Consider the following 11,133-nt stretch of genomic DNA (forward strand, 5'->3'; position numbering starts at 1 on the left):
TTTGTTTCCGTTAGTGAGCAACTGGAAACCCACAAACCTGTCTTTCTTCATAAAAAATAATTTTACCTCCAAATTTTGACTCAAAACCTTCGTAGTTCTAATTTGCAGTTTCCTAGATCTTTCATCATAAGACAATCAAGTGTACATCTTGTTAATACAATTGTGACTTTGTTCCTCAAGTACATGCTTGATGGGCTTCACCAAGGGGAAAGCTAGCTGGGTTATTCAAAATCTGAAGGTAATGAGAATGATGGTGTAAGATAAAAGTTGTGGAAATAAGGAGAACACACTTTTCTTTGGGAAAACGCTTAAAACACATCCCAACCAAAATTAAATCACCTAAACCCCGAATGCATTAAAATGACAAGAAACCCACATGGAGAGATAGGGAAAGGCAAAGCAAAGGATACCCAGAAAAAATTGAAAAGTGGGAGCCTTGGGAATTTGATGAGAAGTAAGTCACCTAAAGGCTAGGTCTTGACATGCAATCTTGAATAGAATCTCAATTTTTACCAACAACTACAAACTCACAAGGGAAAAACTGAAAGTTGGCAACACGTTGCTATCTCAATATTTTTCTTAGGGTTTACCTTTAATGTTTGTAATATCTTTTGCACACCCTACCGAAATTTGGAAAGTACAATTAGGCTTTCATTTTTTGAAATTTTTGATGTATAACATAGATAAGATTTTAAAATTTTAACCATGAAAGTGCTTTCTTGAGATTTAGTTTTCCATCTTTTGCTTATACCTTGAGCTACTCATGATTTTAATCATTTTATTGAGAAGTGTTTTGACTCTTTTAATATGATTGCTCAATCCACGAAGATGGATATTTAATATTTTTTCTTGCTTATGATACCCTTTATTGTCCTCATTACCAAGTCACCCTTGGTCAAGATATGGAGAAATACTTTTTCTTGATTGAGAACCATCAAAAAACCATATAAATTTCCCATGTTTGTGTTTAGATTAGTGATAGATTTGTATTTATTCTTATGCCCTTTTACAAGTATCATTTCTTAGTTCCTAGTAGAGGACACTTGCAACCCTTGTAGGTACTTTGTATATATGGGAGGAATGTCATGACATGCCAAGCTTTTATATGTAGCTTACTTCATAGCTATATTAGCTACCCTCTTAGGTACTCGCATATATAAGAAAAATGTCATGTCATGGCGTTTTTCTATACGTATCTTATTCCATCTCTATATCGTATTTTTTATGACATTTTTTTTTTATGGTGTAAAGAAAATATTTAAGTCCCTACTATGTTGACCTTTAAAATTTATAGCGTTGCTATGTATAATACTTCCATTGTATTCAATTTTCTATGAGTTTGGGGAGTGGTGATGATTCATTTCGTTATGAGGATTATCTTTCTTATACATTGCATAATGGATCCAATTCCAATCTATTTAATCCCTTTATGTGTTGTATGTGATAATTATTTCCATGGGATATTCATACTCAACGTGATATCATTCTATGAACACAGTTTAGTATTTTTCATGCTTGCAACATCTTCTTCCTTTCCTCTTTCTTATAAGCATCCTGAATATATTCCCTAAAAAAATTAATGCAAACCAAATTCATTTGTAATTTAGGATCTCTTGGATCTTGAAAAGGACAAGATGAGAGCTTATGTTGTTTAGATTAATACAAAGAAGTATTGATGTCATGACGTGTGCACGCATGTACACACACATGATATAAATGTCTAGAAGGAAAACTAATAAAATGTTGTATATTGCTCACTTTGTGTTGATATTTATTTTTTAGTATAGAGAAGAATTTGATTGACACGATTAAATGAGACAAAAGTATTACAATGTGAGAAACTTTTGAGTGGAATAAAGTTGTGTCAGTCAATGGTTCAACCCATATGTAAAACAATAAGAGGTATAATCAAAGCGGTTTATCACATGTAAAAGGGGGTGTGAGATTCAAGTAGCAATAAAATATGATAAGGAAAATAACAATTCAAAGCTCCAAATCCAATTATTTTTAATATCATTTCATTTGGTAGTTACTATTAAAGACCACAATTACTCTTGTGATCTTTAGTAGTAACTACTAAAGATCACCTTTACTTACAATGTTTAACATTATTACAATATACCATGTACTTCCTACTCTTCAAAAAAAATGTGTTTTCTTATTGTTATTTGATCAAAATATTAATCTTCAACTATCTAGATTAATTTGCTCATTTGTGTAATATTAATTTGTTACCAACCAAAATTGTTACATCTACACTTTATTAACTTAAAATTGTCTTGTGCTATTAATGCACTATCTCCCTCTTAAAGAAATTAATCATAAATAAACTTGCTAACTTTAGTTTAGATAAATAAACACAGAATATCACAAATATCAACATGAAAGAGCATAAATTTAAAGACATTGAATAAATATATAAAACTTAAATATTGAAACAAATTAGAAAGAACGAATAAACTTTATTGTATATCTCTTTCCCTTTGTTGTTCCTATAGATAGGAAGACTCATTTGGCACTATCTCTTCATCTTTTATTGTTCCTATAGATAGGAGACTTGGATGGGACTCGAGAGTGTTCCTCTTTTTGTAGTCTTGCATACAAGTGGACAAGTCTCCTATGAAGGTGGGGATTTTTGGAGGGGGAGGGTTTTGTAATTTCAGAATGAATGAATGAAGGTATTTTAATGACATCCACGAGACTAGCTAGCCTATGGGACCCTTTTCATGTTCTTTTCAATGTCAACCTACCTATTATAAATCTGCTTTAAGAAGCTCATTGTTTTATGTAGTCTTGTTTCCTAAAAAAATAGGTGTAATTAGCTCTCCTTCAAATTGTCCTCAAATTGCTCTAGGATATCTTGGTATGCTACACACTCAAAGATAAAGTGTCATTCTGTTTCGACGCATCCTTTACTACAATAGATGCATTTTCTTTCTTTCGAATCATCCTTGGGCACCGTCCACCTCCCCATCTCACATTGTAAATAATGGGATTTCGTTCATAATTGCGCCACTAACAACCTATTTTTACCTTTCATATCTACACGAAAGTAATCTTTAATCTCATGACACCACGTGGGGTTGAACTCTTTCAAATAGTGGGCCTTTTTCTTCCCTATTTTTTTGCCCACGTGATCATTTTAAAATTTTCTAGCACGAACTTTTGCATCTCTTCATTGGTATTGGGGTGTTCCACTATGTTAATGTCCCACTTAATTAGCCATTTTTCATTTTACTTCATTTGCGTTTTCTTTCTTCGGGCTAGCCCCTCTTCAACCACCATTTTGGGCCATCATTGCTTGTCCATATTTTCCACCTTGTTTAAATAGCTCAACAGACGTATAATTGCAGAGGTTTCCATTGGGAACATCCCTTCTTCAGCCAAGACGATCTCGTATGGTATAGTTGAATTGACTTTAAGGTTAGTAGTGATGAGGTTCTTTTGTATTATTTCTATTTGCTTCCATTTGTAATTGGATAAGGTGCTCCTCCAAACCTCGCACACATATAAAACAACAGGGGTGACCAGTAATCCAAAAGTGATCTTTTTGGTTTTCTAATCCCAAAGCTCTGCCTGTCTACACCTATTTTGTAGCAAAAAGGAAGTCCTACAACCCCCTTGTCTCTGCTTAGCTCTACAAGTTTCCCAATTGAGCTTGTTGTTAAAGTCTATGCCCAAGTATTTATACTCTTCCACAATCTCAAGAGTATTTCCTTCAAACTGGAAGTCAACTTCTTGTTATTTCTTTCTTAGAGAGAACACCATAACTTTAGTCTTGCTAGTGTTCACTTACATCCCAACTTCGTGGCAAAAGCTTTCCAAAGTTTTCAAGTGTTCTCTTAGATCCTTGGTTGTTTGTGCAATTAGAATAAGATCATCCACATAGAGAAGCAACTTCATCACATATTTGACAAGTTGGACTCCTCCCCCTACTGTTTTATTTAACCATTCCTCAAACTTATCAATATATAGGCCAAATAGGGAAGGCGAGAGAGGGAAACCCTGCTTAACCCCAAATATCACTACCAAAACATTTTGAAATGCCATCTTTCATTCTGATTTTAGCTCTAACATTCTCATTAAGTCTACAAACGACCACTTTAAGCTCATTTGGAATTTTAAGTTCCTCCATCCATTTCCATAGTTTGTCTCTAGGGACAGTGTCAAAAGCTTTTTTGAAATCCACAAAACAACAAAAAGCCTCTTTGCCTTGGATATCCCAAACCTTCTTAATAAGGTGTCTAAAAGTGATTCAATGGTCAATCATAGAATATTTAGGTCTAAACCCAGCCTGCACTTTTGCTCTCTCTTCTTCTTTCTCAACCCACCAACTGATTCTCACTCTATCATATGCCCCAAAATAATTTTCCAATGAGGGGATTAACCATAATCATGCGGCAGTTAGATGGATTGTTGATATCTCCACTCTTGTGTAGAGGTATGACTATGTTGGTGGTCCAACTTGTCAGAAAGCCATTTTGATTAACTTTGTTGAAAATATCTAGAATGTGTGAAGCGAGAAGCTCCATGCCTCCACTTCAAAATTTCAACTTGCAGCCCATCAATATCCTTTGCTTTATTACTTGCTAGATTATTTATTCCTTTCTTAATATCCTCTACCAAGAAAAGTTCAATAGAGGTGCTAATTTTAGGAGGTGTATTTCTATCTTGGATTCTCTCATATAGGAGTTTTGCATACTCAAACCACTGGCTGTTTGTAATATTGTTTATAATTTGTTTCTTCTTTTGTTGTAGTTCTTTCCAAAACCTCCTAGGGTTGTGCTTCCCCAAAGAGATTAGCTCTTCTCTTCTTGATGTGACATATCATTCCTTTTTAACTCTTTTCAACTTCTCATATAATATTTTCTTTTGCTTGTTCGATTCATTCTTTTTGAGTGTTTTTTTTTTTGCCTTGCACTCTTCATCATACCAAGGGTTGGAAGGGAAAGTGTTGTTGTCCCTCCTTTTAGACTGAGATCTTTTACATGTTTCTAGAGCTTTATGGATTACAAGGATGAGTTGGTTGTTGCAAATATGCTCCTTGTTCGCTTGTGAGATTCGAAGATGATGCTCTAATGCAATCACATATAGCACCTAATTTTCTTGGTTCAAGTTAATTTTCCCTTCAAAATTATTATTCTTGTGCATGATGTTATCTACTTCTTGCAATCTCTGATTTTGAATATCCAATTTCACTAGAGTGGCATGTGATCAAACTTCAGTTCAATAGGACATGCTCTAACATTAAATTCCAACAGTCTAAAAATAGAAGTTTGAGAACAAAGGATGTAGTCCACCATGCTATGACCATTGTAGGTCTTACATGTAATACCTCATAAGCTCGGCCACTTTGCCATCCCATTACAAATGATTAACCCATGCAAGTTGCAAACTCCTATCAGTTTAACCCCAAAATGGGACACAATACCCTATCTATCTTCTGAGATCCTTTCCCACATATGATCCATATTTTCTTCTAACCAAATAGGATTATCTTCTACTCCCTCCCTCTTGTCCAACTGAATGGCTGATTGTTTATTGTCCTTGCATTAAAGTCACCCATTAGAACTATCTCTCCTGAAGAGCCGTAATTTAAGATGTTCGTAAGGGTCTTCTCTGTCAAGACCATTCTTCTTGTAAAACTTAGAATTTTTTGGGGCAAAATAGCAAGCAACCATCCACATTATAGTACATTGTTGTACTAGTTTGAGCCATATGTATTGCTTGTTTGGGTCTTCTTTTCTACTTTTATGGTGCTCTCCCAATCTTTCTTGATTAACACTACAATCCCCCCATGTTCATTCTATGTTTCTGATCCTTTGTTCCATACCAAGATTTTACTGTAGCCTTCAAAGTCTGGTATTTTTTAACCCTCATGTTCATGCGTCTCTATGAGAATAATGACGTCTTTCCCTTCTATTATGGGTCCCGAACCCAGTCCTTTCCTCCATGGGAAACCTCTACAATTCCAGCTCACCATATGTAGAAGATTCGGGGGGGTTGCATCCCTATTTAATGGAAGTAGATTTGTCACTAATTTGAGCTCTGCCATTTTTCAACCCAACCCAAAGTCTCTTTTCTCTTGCAGCCTTTACCTTCTCCCATTCTTTCCTCTATTCTTCTTGTTGTGCAAATATAAGATCCTCTTCAAAGTAAAATTGTGTGTCTTTCAACATTCCTCTTAGCTTTAAGATTACGTTTTTGTCTTCCACATCTTTTAGAGTAACACTCATGTGCCTAGATCTGTTATTATCTGGTTTCCTCCATGTCCTATATGCGTGTTGGATATTACCTGACCACCTTATTTGATCTTTCAGAAAGTCCCTCACTAAGATGTATGTTCTTTCTTTTTCCCCAAAATCTTTCAAACCCTTGATTATGAAATTTGTTGCTTTATTTTGTTTTTCTTTTTCTTCTATTAATTGTTTCCTGATATGTTTTTCTATAGTTTCTGTTTGCACATTTAACGAGGTCCCATTCACAACTTGAACCCAAGATTTGGTTGCCTCTATCTGCTCCCTTAAACTATTTTCTCTCACTCTCAAGTCCTCCAATGTTGATTGTATTTCTTCCATCTATTTTGTATCACCCTTATCCAATAACTCTACAGTCTCCTTTGATGTTTGTTTTTGTATAACTCTTGTTTCGGAATGTGTAGCTCTTCTTGCCCTCTCTCCATAGTGTTCTGCAACTCTGCAACTTCCTCTCTAAACATCTTGTTTTCCTCTTCTAATCTCTTGTTAGCTTCTTTGATTTCATTCATCCATGAATCTCTAATTTGGTCGTTTGTTTTTATATTGTTAACTTGTTCTTTCAACAACATTAGCTTGTTCACATACAATTCATTGGACCAAAGAAGTGGGGAGGTTGTATGTGCATTGATGGTCATAGTATCCATCCTCTATTTCCATCTTCTCCTCAACTGTTATGCCAACTTTGCTTTGTATTGTCTTATTCTCTTTCTTAAACGAAAAAACTTCTTTCTCCCATTTATCCCTTTCACCTTGTTCATGTTGCCCAATCTTAGCTTGAGTTACTTGTGAGGTTGTATTACAATTGATTTTTACTATCTTTGGAAGGATCATGAGTAGTTTATTTTTTGGTTGCCTCATCTTGTGTATTTGTCTACGCCTAAAGACCCCCTTATATTGCTTTGCATTGATAAAAATTAACCTTTCTTTAATAATCACTTCATTTCCATTATTGAAGTCTGCCCATTTCAAGGTCAGGTTCCACAATTTAATTATGCTCTTTATTTGTGTGTTAGGTCCACTGTCGGGGAGTCCATTTGTGAATTGTATCATATGACTTCCAAACATCATTTGCCCGTCCTAACTTGACCACCTGGGCCCAACCTCTAGATTGTGCATGTTAACACTACTTATAACTGGTCCCAACTTTTCCAAAAAGGCTATGTTTATGAGCTCTTTTGTGTTTTCGACATTTACCGTGGTCTTTAAGAGGTCAAATGTTTCTTTGGCTAGAGCGTTTGGTAGGTTTGTCTCTACCATCCAAAATACATACCAATAAAAAATGCCATTAAGAAAACAAGGGGCGCATGCGCCATAGTTCCTGCCTTCATGATTTTATGGTTGATTAAAGTAGATTTTGGTTAAAATATAATGTATTTAATTTAATAAATATAACAAATAAATAGTAATGAAAAATATAATATTATAGTGGTAAACTAAATTAAATTACAAAGTATAGTTAGTATATTATTAAACTATATAACTGCAATGATATATATTATTTAAAGCAGTAAAATAATATATAAATAAACATTATAGTATCATGCTAAATTAAAATTAGATAACATCCTAAAGAACATTTATCATACCAAAGATATTTATCAACTGATTATATATAACATATAGATAAAATTACCTTAGGGTTTTCCATAGATGTTTTCATTGAGTTCATGTTTTGTGATTACAGTTTGGTAAGACATGAAAGACAAAACTCTAGAGATCAGAGGATTAAACTATCAGAACACAAAAGACCCAAATTCAAATGCGCTCAAACTCAACACTGATATATCAGATAACCTGCAAATAAACCCCTCCGTTTAACTGAAAATTGTGACACTGATGTCGAAAAATAGATTTCATCAAGATATTAAGGACAACAGACTCATTCAATAACATTAAATGGTATTAATGATACAATTAAATGCAGTGATGTGAGGGCAATTTTTTTATTTTCATGATAACAATGTTTTTTTTTTTAATATTGTATTCTTAAGTTTAATAATATGAATTTGATACTTTTACCTATACTTTCACTAATAGAGTGATATTTTAAATTTCTATGAAACAATTAAGTTAAATTTTAAAAAAAATGTACAACCATATGAAAATATGAGATTAGTGAAATTTTTTATATGACTAGATAAGTCTAATAACATGATTAAAATTTTGAATTCTAAATAAATTGATAAATATTTGTAGATTTTAAAAGAAAGTAATATTTATTATTATTTTTATTTAATTATGTCATATATGAATAATACAAATAATGATGTATGAACTAAATTTCTACCACTTAAATTCATATGAGTTTTCATAAACTATCTTAAATAATAAATGTGTTTAAAATATAAAATATATTTAACTCTATATTTGATTAAAATATCTATATTTGAATAACATTTTACAAATTACAAAAATAAACATCAATTAAAATTGATTGTCTTTTTTTAAAAGTTTATCCCCTTGTCACAAATGTGAAAAAGATAAAATTGAAATTAATGCATTCATTAATAGAGGTGTTAGAAAAATGATTGTTTTTAAAAAAGAGTTTATCCAATTGTCACAAATGTGGAAAAGATAAAGTTGCAATTAATGCATCCATTAATAGAGGTGTTGGAAAAAATAGTTGTATTTTTGTTGAAGAAAATTAAATTTTTTCATTGCCTTTTTCATCATGAGCCAATTCAATTTTTTTAAATTGTATTTTTCAATTCCAAAAAAATATGCGAATTAACAAGAGCTCAATGGGAGCTAGGGTCCCTACCTATTGCAACAAGAAGAAGAGAGAGATAAATTGTTAGATTCAGTTAGTATGAATGATTTAGTTTTAATAAGCCTTCTACATATACGTGGAATCAATTAGTGAGAAAAGACCACCGACTAATTCATGGAAAGGAGAACCAAAGAATTTTGGGTGCACATCAATGCAATCATAATATTTGCTTTTAATATATGTGTTTGCGAAGTTGTCTCATGAACATGGAATGCATTGATTCTTTGTTTTACATTTTTTTTAGCTACAATATATCTACATCTGGATTTATGCTAGGGACAAGATATTCTGATGGCCAATGAAATAAATTCTAATTGTTGGATGGTTCTGAGTCAATTTCCTGGCCCTGTAAGTGTCAAACTTGAAAGATATAAAACTGCCATACTTTGTTATTAAAGTTCTAAATTTGTTTCCACCAAAGACATCTTTCTCAAACAATTTTGATTACATATTCAGGAAAAAAAACTAGGCTGACAACCTAACAATGACACAATGACCACAAGTTTACCTATCCATTTCTGCAGCTTTGATTCAGATTTGTAGCAACATAAATTTGCATTATTGATTAGAGATATGCTCCAATTCACTAATGATAGGATTTAAAGAAAACTTAAAAAGCTCTTGTTCAAGTCCAATACAAGGATAAATATGAACAATTTTAGTGTGATAGCCGCTTCCAGTTTATTCTGGTTTACTAATAGCAGATGGCAATCAACAGATTTGAGTTGCAGTACATTAACAAACTAAAATTAGTTTTTGATTCACTTAGCTAATACAGTTTGTAAGAATAATAATTAGATTTGGTCCTATGATCTTATGATGTTAATAAGTTCATGCATAAAAAAGTAAAACTCTACAAATTAAACATAAGAAGCATTCAGTGATTTCCAGGGCTATACTCTGTTGTTTCTTCTAGGCAAGGATTCATCAACCTCAATTGATTTAGCAAAGGAAAACAATTATCTAGAATATGAAAAAATATATTAAAATAAATGAAACGCCATGTTTCCCTGCATCCAGTGAACCAGGCAACTGCAACGTATTTTCAATGCAGCCAAATGGTTACAATAGTCGCATATATACTTTTGACACAGATTGTTTTAAAAAGTTACAAACAAAATATATAAAAAGATTGACATGACCCTAAAGTAAAAAAACACATAATACATCAGTAGTTTAATTTATAATTACTTTTAAAAATCAGCTGTGCAACCCTGCAGCTATTGGGCGAGAAATCTAGAACTAGAATGAACCAATCTTCAACAAACAAATCGTTCGAAAGATTAATTTAATTTTTGAAGTATATAACTGATAATCCTTTTGTCACTGAGGCAGACATATGGAATTAAAAATTTAAGACCGAAAAAAAATGTTAAAAATTCTAACAAACATAATAACATGAATCTATAGGACAATTTTAAATTACTCTCAATTTTTTTTATAGTAATTTATTTGACAAGTTCTCCCACAGAATGTTGAGCCGTCTAAAAAGTTCTTAAAAAAGAGAAGTCAATGGAGACAATTATCTACTCAATCACATCTAATTATTGTGACCTAGTAAGGTATCACAATGGTTTCATTTTATTAAGAGTCCCCTGATTCACCTGACATCATTAAAGTTGTGACAATTACTGGCAATTTCAAATCAGTGTCGAAATTTTGCAACAGCTTGTTTTGCAAGTCTCCTCTATCAACATACTTGTTGTTAAGCTGTCTAAAAAGACCCAAAAAAATGTTAATCAGATAATTGTGCACTGGTACATGTCTTATTGATGTGTCGATTTAACATCACATGGTGTGTTGCTTTTTAAATCTAAAGAATATATTTCATTCAATTATGAGTAATTCCAACACTAACTAATTTAGTCACAAATATTAGTGACTAATACCAAATTGGTATACCTCCTCCATCAACATGTTTTTTGTTGAGGAATCTAAACAGATCCAAAAGAAGTTAAACAAGTAGTTGTACACTCAGACCTATCTTATTGATGTGCTGATTGGGCACCACATGATTTTTGGCTTTTTACATATAAAGAAGTGATTTCTTTCAATTAAGAATACTTCAGACACGATCAACTTTAATAGCACATTTATATAATAACT

The sequence above is a fragment of the Cupressus sempervirens genome, chromosome 3 (assembly GCF_028749045.1).
Source record: "Cupressus sempervirens isolate cs-2001-9-10 chromosome 3, ASM2874904v1, whole genome shotgun sequence".
NCBI lineage: Eukaryota > Viridiplantae > Streptophyta > Pinopsida > Cupressales > Cupressaceae > Cupressus > Cupressus sempervirens.